This window comes from Lates calcarifer, linkage group LG11, assembly GCF_001640805.2.
Source record: "Lates calcarifer isolate ASB-BC8 linkage group LG11, TLL_Latcal_v3, whole genome shotgun sequence".
Classification (NCBI taxonomy): Eukaryota; Metazoa; Chordata; class Actinopteri; family Centropomidae; genus Lates; species Lates calcarifer.
Window position 1 is genome coordinate 945783 of NC_066843.1, and position 10616 is coordinate 956398.

The following is a 10616-nucleotide window of genomic DNA, read 5'->3' on the forward strand; positions in this document are numbered from 1 at the left end:
CCAGCTCAAATGGTTAGTGTGTGCTGTGTTACTGTGTGGTACTTTTACTGCAGTAAAGTATCTGATTACTTCTTCCACCACTGAAAGTCACACAGTAACACAGACACACTAACAGATGGAGGCAGTGGTATTCCAGCAGCTCCTGGTTAAATCCCTGTTTTTCTCTATGGAGTCTGGTAGTGATATACAGAGGTGTCTCTGGTCTGTGTGTGACCTATAAAAGGTCTGATTGTGTCGGTCTCTGTCGCTTACGGCCATACCACCCTGAACACGCCCGATCTCGTCTGATCTCGGAAGCTAAGCAGGGTCGGGCCTGGTCAGTACTTGGATGGGAGACCGCCTGGGAATACCAGGTGCTGTAAGCTTTTACACTTCTCTGTGCGGCCACCAGAGGACGCTGCTGCTGCTGCTGCTTCATAACTATCACAGTCCATTTATGAACCTTGCTCTTATTTTGCATCTTTTTAGGTGTAAACAACCAAAAGGACGATTGGTTACCCAGAAACATCTCTATATATCTCTACCAGACTCCACTGACAGAAACAGGAAGTAATCCAGCAGCTAACATGAGCTAACCAGCAGCTAACATGAGCTAACCAGCAGCTAACAGTATGTAGCCAGTGTTTGTCTGTCAGTCAGTTCAGTCTTTGAGTTGTGTGATATAATATGAATCTTCTGTCTCCTCCAGCAGCAGCAGCAGCAGCGTCCTCTAGGTGGCCGCACAGAGAAGTGTAAAAGCTTACAGCACCTGGTATTCCCAGGCGGTCTCCCATCCAAGTACTGACCAGGCCCGACCCTGCTTAGCTTCCGAGATCAGACGAGATCGGGCGTGTTCAGGGTGGTATGGCCGTAAGTGACAGAGACCGACACAATCAGACCTTTTATAGGTCACACACAGACCAGAGACACCTCTGTATATCTCTACCAGACTCCATTGATAAAAACAGGTATTTAACTGAGCAGAACACAGGAGCTTCTTTGGTTAGTTTGTGTTATTGTTTATTACTTTAACCTGTATAAAGTATCTGATTACTTCTTCCAGCACTGAAAGTCACAGTAACACAGACACACTAACAGATGGAGGCAGTGGTATTCCAGCAGCTCCTGGTTAAATCCCTGTTTTTCTCTATGGAGTCTGGTAGTGATATATAGAGATGTTTCTCAACAAAATGCTCAACAAATTCTGTCCATGAACAAGTGTTTTTTCCAACATATTTTTCTTTAATCTCATAAAAAATCAACTTTCTCCACATCCTCCTCTTTTACATAAAATACTCTCATAGTTAATAATAATCTTTCTATAGAAATGAACAGAAATTGAAGTGTGATCATATAATTAGCTGCTAAATTTATCAGACACAGAAACTGTCGAACTTGATCCCACTCAGCTGTTGACCTTTACCTGAGGCCTTGGACTGGGGTCATCTGCACCTGACCTTTGACTGTTCCTTCTTCGTTGGTGTGTACGGCTTGTGAATGTTCATATCTCTGGCCTCGGGCTGGCTCGCCCACTTGCGCTGATAATCGCAGAAGTAACAGCTCTGGTAGACGATGAAGTACGGGCCGCGAGTGTGTTTGCTGCAGCGACACTTCCTGTTGCACTGTGGGCAGCTCTTCATCAGCTGCAGGATCGCCTCCTCATCAACGACATGCTGAGGATCTGATCTGTGTCGGGTCAGAGAGAAAAATCCTTTTTGTTCAACCAGAAACATCACTGCATATCACTACCAGACTCCACTGACAAAAACAGGAATTCTACCTCAATACCACTGCCTCCATCTGTCAGTGTGTCTGTGTTACTGTGTGGTACTTTTACTTGCAGTAAAGTATCTGATTACTTCTTCCTCCACTGAAAGTCTCACAGTAACACAGACACACTAACAGATGGAGGCAGTGGTATTCCAGCAGCTCCTGGTTAAATCCCTGTTTTTCTCTATGGAGTCTGGTAGGGATCTGTAGCCGTTCACAGATTTTTGTCCCTGTCAATCATTTACACCAAGAAACATGGGAAATAAGACCCAGGGTGAAAAATATCAGCGTTATCTTTTAACTAGTCCCTCAGAGGAACATGATAACACCTGCTGACTTACCTGTGTGTGGTCACAGGGCGCTTCTCAGGTAGATTTACTTGAACACCTGTGAATTAATATCAGTCAAAAGGATTATGTCAGGTGGAAATCAGAATATTTAACTGTTTAATTAAAGTATAAAGTGCATAGTTTATGTTATAGAGTCAAACCATCAGCAGCCTGTGAAACTCTGAATGATTTGTGATGTTTGAACCTCGTGTTTCTGGTGTAACTGATAGAACAGCTGCTGCACTTTAATCCACTGAGCATCTGTCCACCTCAGTGCTCGTTCTCACATCAGGCTGAATCCAGGACGGCTGCTGCAGCACATCGTCACCATTTACACTCAGACTAACAAATACCTGAGCGCTCCACAGCGGAAGGTGAGGATAAGACTCACCTGTGCTTCTGAACCGCTCTGGTTTTCTGTCTGTTTCTGCCGAGCTGTCGTACTGCACCTGTAAAATATCACACAGACAGACACACCGGGAACACCTGGTGACATCAGCTGAAGGAAGTCAACTCATACAAACACAGGAAGCAGCCATTTATCATCAGGAAACAACGACACATGACGCCATTAATGCACACTCTACTTTAGCTAAACCAGCAGCTAACATGAGCTAACCAGCAGCTAACATGAGCTAACCAGCAGCTAACAGTATGTAGCCAGTGTTTGTCTGTCAGTCAGTCAGTTCAGTCTTTGAGTTGTGTGATATAATATGAATCTTCTGTCTCCTCCAGCAGCAGCAGCAGCAGCAGCGTCCTCTAGGTGGCCGCACAGAGAAGTGTAAAAGCTTACAGCACCTGGTATTCCCAGGCGGTCTCCCATCCAAGTACTGACCAGGCCCGACCCTGCTTAGCTTCCGAGATCAGACGAGATCGGGCGTGTTCAGGGTGGTATGGCCGTAAGCGATCAGAGACCGACACAATCAGACCTTTTATAGGTCACACACAGACCAGAGACACCTCTGTATATCTCTACCAGACTCCATTGACAAAAACAGGGATTTAACCAGGAGCTGCTGGAATACCACTGCCTCCATCTGTTAGTGTGTCTGTGTTACTGTGTGACTTTCAGTGCTGGAAGAAGTAATCAGATACTTTATACAGGTTAAAGTAATAAACAATAACACAAACTAACCAAAGAAGCTCCTGTGTTCTGCTCAGTTAAAATCCTGTTTTTATCAATGGAGTCTGGTAGAGATATACAGAGGTGTCTCTGGTCTGTGTGTGTGACCTATAAAAGGTCTGATTGTGTCGGTCTCTGTATCGCTTACGGCCATACCCCTGAACACGCCCGATCTCGTCTGATCTCGGAAGCTAAGCAGGGTCGGGCCTGGTCAGTACTTGGATGGGAGACCGCCTGGGAATACCAGGTGCTGTAAGCTTTTACACTTCTCTGTGCGGCCACCAGAGGACGCTGCTGCTGCTGCTTCATAACTATCACAGTCCATTTATGAACCTTGCTCTTATTTTGCATCTTTTTAGGTGGAAACAACCAAAAGGACGATTGGTTACCCAGAAACATCTCTATATATCTCTACCAGACTCCACTGACAGAAACAGGGATTTAACCAGGAGCTGCTGGAATACCACTGCCTCCATCTGTTAGTGTGTCTGTGTTACTGTGTGGTACTTTTACTTCAGTAAAGTATCTGATTACTTCTTCCACCACTGAAAGTCCCACAGTAACACACACACACTAACAGATGGAGGCAGTGGTATTCCAGCAGCTCCTGGTTAAATCCCTGTTTTTCTCTATGGAGTCTGGTAGTGATAAAACAGCTGTTTCTTGTTAAATAACAAGGATCTTCCTCTTTAATAAAAAGCTCTGTCTCTGGAGGAATCCTGTCATCATGTTGTCAGACACTGAGAAGAACAATCTGAGTCTGTCAGTGATAAAATCAAGAACTTTAAATACACGGTTTGTTTACCCTGCAGCAGCTGTTCGCGGTGGACGGGGTCACTGATCACTGATCAATACTGAACCGACTCCACAGGTTTTTGTCCCTTTCAATCATTTACACATAAAAACACGAGAAAATAAAGCCCTCGTTCATGAACACCGGAGCTAAGTACTTCACTGCCGCGCTCTCTGAACTGATCCCAGGTCAGCAACAGAACTTTCCACCGTTACCTCCGCCGTGACTGCTGCGGGTCTCTCCGCTCTGGGAACAGCGGTTTTCTTCAGGAAAAAGTGTTTCGGTGTCGGTCTCCTCTTCCGGTTTGACTGGCAGTAGTCGTCCCGGTCGAAGTGGTCGCTGCAGACCCGGTGGTCCGCGAGGCGCAGCGTGCGGACCGGAGTGTTTACGTCGATTTTCAGCGCGACGAGCCACAACTTGAGCAGGTCCTGGTTCCGCAGCGGGAGCCTGTGGAAGCTCCGCGGGGTCCAGCGCGTCATTTTACTGCTGCAGTTCGGAAACACACAGATTCGCCCCATGTTTGTTTCTAAATGTCTCCGAGTGAGTAACGTTACCTCGTTACTCTGCCCTCCGTTACTCTGCCCTCCGCCTCACTGCGACGCGTCTTCTCGTTGCTTTTGAATGAGGTGATGTCATGCGCGGCCGAATTGCATTGTGGTTCCGCTGCGTCGCTTTCCTGACGTTAGAAAGTGAGAACGTTTCGACGTCAGCCAGCTCCCTGGTGGTCTAGTGGTTAGGATTCGGCGCTCTCACCGCCGCGGCCCGGGTTCGATTCCCGGTCAGGGAACTGATGTTTTTGTAAAGAGACGATCTGATGCGATGAACCTGAAGAAACTCTGTCCTGCTGTTTTCTGAACTTTGTATTAAAGTAGTTTGGTCAGATGTAGAATATTTATGAACTGGTTCAAGTATTAGTTTAGAAAAAAGAGACATATAGTTTTATAATAAGAGTAATTTTGATCATTTAGATTATTTATAATATATAATATATAACAATTTAAATTAGTATTCAGACATTATATTGACGTGGACTAAAGAAGAGTAAAGCAATGACAACAGAGGAAACTTGTAAAGTCTTCACTATTTTTTTCTTTCATGTTTCCCTCTTTGTTACATGGTAACTCTACTTTTATTTAATCCCTTATATTTATGTATAAATACTTCCCCTGAAGTGTAAAAGCTTACAGCACCTGGTATTCCCAGGCGGTCTCCCATCCAAGTACTGACCAGGCCCGACCCTGCTTAGCTTCCGAGATCAGACGAGATCGGGCGTGTTCAGGGTGGTATGGCCGTAAGCGATAGAGACCGACACAATCAGACCTTTTATAGGTCACACACAGACCAGAGACATCTCTGTATATCTCTACCAGACTCCATTGACAAAAACAGGGATTTAACCTAGGAGCTGCTGGAATACCACTGGCTCCATCTTGGTTAGTTTGTGTTATTGTTTATGTGACTTTCAAGCCTGTATAGAAGTAATCAGATTACTTCTATACAGGCACTGAAAGTACTACACAGTAACACAGACACACTAACCAAGATGGAGCTCCAGTGGTATTCAGCAGCTCCTAGGTTAAAATCCCTGTTTCTGTCTAGTGGAGTCTGGTAGAGATATACAGAGGTGTCTCTGGTCTGTGTGTGACCTATAAAAGGTCTGATTGTGTCGGTCTCTGTCGCTTACGGCCATACCACCCTGAACACGCCCGATCTCGTCTGATCTCGGAAGCTAAGCAGGGTCGGGCCTGGTCAGTACTTGGATGGGAGACCGCCTGGGAATACCAGGTGCTGTAAGCTTTTACACTTCTCTGTGCGGCCACCAGAGGACGCTGCTGCTGCTGCTGCTGGAGGAGCTTTATTAACATACAGACAGTACACTCTGTTCACATTTTCTGCCTGGATGCTGTGGAGCATTGATCAGCGGATCAGTGCAGCATTAAGCAACCTGAAACACCTATATATTAATACCAGACTCCATAGAGAAAAACAGGGATTTAACCAGGAGCTGCTGGAATACCACTGCCTCCATCTGTTAGTGTGTCTGTGTTACTGTGTGACTTTCAGTGCTGGAAGAAGTAATCAGATACTTTACTGAAGTAAAAGTACTACACAGTAACACAGACACACTAACAGATGGAGGCAGTGGTATTCCAGCAGCTCCTGGTTAAATCACTGTTTTTGTCAATGGAGTCTGGTAGTGATATATAAGGATGTTTCTGGTCAAATAGAAAGGATCTCCTCTAAAAATGTAAATAAATGTGAATGGTAACACCCCTGAAACACAATAAAAACCAAACACTTCTGTTTTTGTTCATTTATTTCTCCAAAAATTATTTTGTTACGTTTCTGTACAACTCCGTTTTTCAACACTTCCTCCAAACATTTTGCATTGAACCTGAACATTTGAAACTCTCCGGCCTCCTGCTGTAAAAACAGATTTACATCCACCCATGACTCCTCACATCCATCCACCACCATCATCATCATCATCATCCTCACAGTTTATCAACCTGCTGCCCACAAACACAACATCAGCCGGGGGGGTGGGGGGGGTCCTGGCCTCAGTCTGTCCCACAGAAACATTTAAAACTGCACCAGGAGAGAAACTATGGACCCAAACACAAACAAGGAATCATCTAATGAAAGGAATAAATTAAATTTACTCGTCTGCATATTCACCTCTTAACACAAGACTCAATAATTCAGTTTTTGATTGTCAAACTGTCCTTAAACGCACCAGAGCCAAAAACTAGAAATTAGATTAAACTGTTGCTTTTCTGTTTTTTGATTTAAAACTGAATATTTTTGGATTTTTGACTGTTGCTCGCACAAATAAAGACTTGAAGACGTTACCTTCGACTTCTATGACACATTTTTCACTATTTTCTGAGCATGAAATGGACTGAACCTGATGATTAATGTCATCTCTGATTAATCTGCTGCTGATTTGTTCAGTTAAATCGATTGTTGTCGATAAAAATGTCAAAAAACTGAGTCACTGTGACTCTGGAGAAAAAGGCAAACATGAAAATTTCCCAAAATATTCCTTCAATTAAATGAATCTAATCTGGTTATTTTGACTTTTTCTTCCTGGTGCAGCTTTAATTGGCAAAAACACACAGTCCAGGAATGATCAGCTCTGAAACTCTACAAAAACAAAGGATTTAAAAAAGACAGAAAGTTGGCAAAATGAAATCTCATAGTTCAAACCCCCCCCACCCTCAGACCAGCAGGTTCCCACCAGTCGTCTCCATCAGATCAGTCCAACATGGCCGACGTCTCTTAGTGTCTCCACAATAAAGTCCAGCTCGTCCTGTAGTGACGTGTCCGTGGAGGGAAAATTAAAAAGGAGAAACTTTACAGCTTCAACTCTGAAGACAGCAGCGCTGCCCCCCCCTCACTCCCCTCCCTCACCCTCACTCACCCTCTCTCACCCTCCCTCACCCTCACTCACCCTCCCTTTCCCATGTCAACATTTGCACAAATATGAAAGAAACAAAAGAAAAAAATTGCAAAAGCCAAGAAATCTTTTTTTCTCTTTTATCCACCGAAACATTCTTTTACTATCAGTGCAAATGAGGTAGACGTGACAACTAAAGACAGCATCAGATCACTGAGGTCGGCTCTCTGCAGCAGTGATGGAGGCTCCCGAGAAGATACACTAAAAAAAATAAAAAAAATCAACGGAAATCCTGATTTATTTTCCACCTGTCGAGACGCCGCTGCAGAAAGTGACCGGATGATTTTTTTTTTCTACCCATTCGGACTGTGCAAAACCAAATGATGAGGTGTTTATTTAGAAAAGAGTAGAGTGGAGCTCTGCTATGGAGGACAAAACATATCAATATTAAATGTAATTTAAAAAACATTATAAAATAAATAATCACATATATAAACTGTGGTACAAAATATAAACGAAATCCTGAAATATTTCAACATAATTATTAAACATATTATTATATAAATAGTATTTCATCATTCATATTTTCAGTTAATTTTTATTTCAGAATTCTTTTATGATTGGTGATATTAACAATTAAATTTTTCAAATTGTGAATTTATGTTTAGTTGGTGAAACATTTAAAAAATTCAAATTTTCTTCGCCGAGTTAAAGGGGACAAAAATGAAATAAAAATCATATCCGATCACATCTTGTTACTGTGACAAAGAATGATGAAATATATTTTGTAATACCCATGTTTAGTTTAAATAATTTAGTTCAATTATTTCACAATTTTTTTGTTTTTTAAAACAATTTATTTACATGATTATTTCCTTGTGTCTTTTTTTAAATTCATCTAATACTGAACAGGTTTTCGCCTCCACATTTCGCAGGTTACGATGTTTTAGGGAAAGTCCTTCGCACAAGGGTGCAAAACATAAAAAACAAAAATATGGCACCAAATGTAGTGAAAGAATCTGGAGATACGTCGCATTATTCAGCTCGACTGTGGACACTCCACATTTTAATACTGGCTCAAAAATAACAAAATAAAAAATAAAAAGTAAAACGCAGCCCTGCCCAGAACTGTAGACTCCTACCCTGAGACCTCGACAGGAATGCTGGGAAAGGTAGTCCTTTATGTCATCCTTAAAAACACTAATATTGTTTTTTTTGTTTTTTTGTTTTTTTATAGCTCTATCACAGTAACATTGCGCTTATTCCCCACCTAGTGGTCAAAATTGGCAATTACATTTTAAAAACTTAAAAATTAGCATAACAACATAAATATTCCAACTGCAGTAGTAGTAATAATAATGATGGCATCTATTTGTTTGCATCTAGTACAAATCGGTTTTTACCTCACGTGACAAAATAATCATTATTATTACTCTAACACAGTCTCAGAGTTAGTGCTTCTATGTACACTGGTAAGTACAATGCAAGTCAAAAGTGTTTGGACAGTGAACAATCTTCAGTATACCTGCTACATTTACACAGGTATCTTACATTTATATGCATTTATATAAATAGGTAGTGTGCATGTTATTCATACAAATGCCGTCTGTACATAAGTTCCATGCACTGAATTGTACTAATCTGTAATGCACATGTACATCTTATCTACAGATGTGGGGAGACAGGTGTAGGTGTAGGTAAGCTGTCAGCGCTACACACACACACGCACACATCCATACAAACACACACAATCACACACTTTCAGCAAAGACTTAATGCTCGGCTCACGCAACAACACTCTCTGGCAGCATCCCTTTAAAGGAACAACCCCACATTTTGATTTTCTCAGGCTACGTCCACGCTAACGTCTTTATTTTAAAACGATCTCCATCTAGAAAACACGCCTGAAAGTCACTCGATGGTTCACTGAGCATGTGCGTGCAGGTGTAAACAGGAAGTAAAATGTTTGCCGGTCCAACTTCTCCGAGGCTCTCCTGTGTCCCATGTTGTTAGAACGGACGAGTCCAAAAAACTGTTCAGTTTTCCTGCCAGTCTTCCCCAGTCCAGTAGGTGGCAGTAATGCACCTGTGAGATAGTTTACCAACCGCCATTAAAAAACCAAAGAACGATTACTACTGCTTTCACTGTGACAAGAAAGAGGAGGAAATGGCTGCAGTGGATAAGTTTCAATTTTTAAAAGAGAAAAAAGGTTTGATGCCAGTGGGTGCTAACATTAGCCAGCTAACTTAGCGAACGTAAAAGCTGATATAAGCTGTAGGTGTTTCTTCCTATGAGCCCACATCTTAGTGTTTTGGTTGTCAGTCCTTTGTGCTGCCCAGCTAAGGTGCCCAAAAAAGGACTGACAACTGAAACATGAAGATGTGGCTCGTAGCAAGAAACACCCTGTAAAACTTATAGCTTATATCAGGGGTACCTGCTATTACCAGGGGGTGCTAACATTGGCTAGGTTAGCTAGCTAACATTAGCGCTCCGTCAAACTTTGTTTTTCTTCATTCGTTTAGAAATTGAAACTTAACAAATGCGGCCATTTCCTCTCATCACTAGGAAAGCAGGAGAATGACACTGATGGTGGTTGGTAAAGAATCTCACAGGTGCATTACCGCCACCTGCTGGACTGGAAGATTGTCAAGAAAACTGAATAGTTTTTTGGACTCCCCACACGGGACACAGCACTGCAGCATCTTGAAAACAGTTGGACCAGGAAACAGGATTTCATCGATCAGTGTGTACGATCGACATGAAGCCTTTTGCCATCGAAGTTTAGGAGACGTCACAAAGCAAATACAGCATCGTACCAGAGCAGCACCGGGAGTGTTCTCCATACGGTCACATGATCGGAACGTGACCAATCAGGGAAGGACACGTCAGGACCAATGGGACCAAACCAGGAAGTGAAAGTTTAGACTAAAACACAACTCTGGAGTTTTCAAACTAAAACGGGTCCAGCAGCGTTTCCAAAAGTCTCAGTTTTAGCGGCTGTAGAACGCCAGGCGTAACCATGGTAACTACACCATGGTAACATATTAGTGAGGACGTAGCCTTATGGGCACGGATGTGGTTTAGTCTGGATGCAGGGAGGAAACAGAAACAGCTTCACACTGATTTTGTTTTCATGTTTTTAGTAAGTTACAATATGAACTCATCTGTCGTCAGATGTTTTTACGTTGTTGGTTTAACATCAGGTCAGTGATTCAGGACATG

The 10616-nt window shown here is 42.7% G+C and overlaps 7 non-coding genes across 7 annotated transcripts; 4 read left to right on the forward strand and 3 right to left on the reverse strand.

Annotated features, from left to right (window-relative positions):
• Positions 1-246: 246 nt before the first annotated feature.
• Positions 247-365, forward strand: LOC127143044 (5S ribosomal RNA). Its single transcript, XR_007814211.1, has one exon. It is a non-coding gene; the product is annotated as a 5S ribosomal RNA (ribosomal RNA).
• A 371-nt stretch (positions 366-736) lies between these two features.
• LOC127143045 (5S ribosomal RNA) lies at positions 737-855 on the reverse strand. The gene has a single exon (XR_007814212.1). It is a non-coding gene; the product is annotated as a 5S ribosomal RNA (ribosomal RNA).
• Positions 856-2864: 2009 nt separating this feature from the next.
• Positions 2865-2983, reverse strand: LOC127143054 (5S ribosomal RNA). The gene has a single exon (XR_007814221.1). It is a non-coding gene; the product is annotated as a 5S ribosomal RNA (ribosomal RNA).
• Positions 2984-3343: 360 nt separating this feature from the next.
• LOC127143046 (5S ribosomal RNA) lies at positions 3344-3460 on the forward strand. Its single transcript, XR_007814213.1, has one exon. It is a non-coding gene; the product is annotated as a 5S ribosomal RNA (ribosomal RNA).
• Positions 3461-4709: 1249 nt separating this feature from the next.
• On the forward strand, positions 4710-4781 carry trnae-cuc (transfer RNA glutamic acid (anticodon CUC)). Its single transcript has one exon. It is a non-coding gene; the product is annotated as a tRNA-Glu (tRNA).
• A 391-nt stretch (positions 4782-5172) lies between these two features.
• Positions 5173-5291, reverse strand: LOC127143063 (5S ribosomal RNA). Its single transcript, XR_007814230.1, has one exon. It is a non-coding gene; the product is annotated as a 5S ribosomal RNA (ribosomal RNA).
• Positions 5292-5672: 381 nt separating this feature from the next.
• Positions 5673-5791, forward strand: LOC127143064 (5S ribosomal RNA). The gene has a single exon (XR_007814231.1). It is a non-coding gene; the product is annotated as a 5S ribosomal RNA (ribosomal RNA).
• Positions 5792-10616: the final 4825 nt, after the last annotated feature.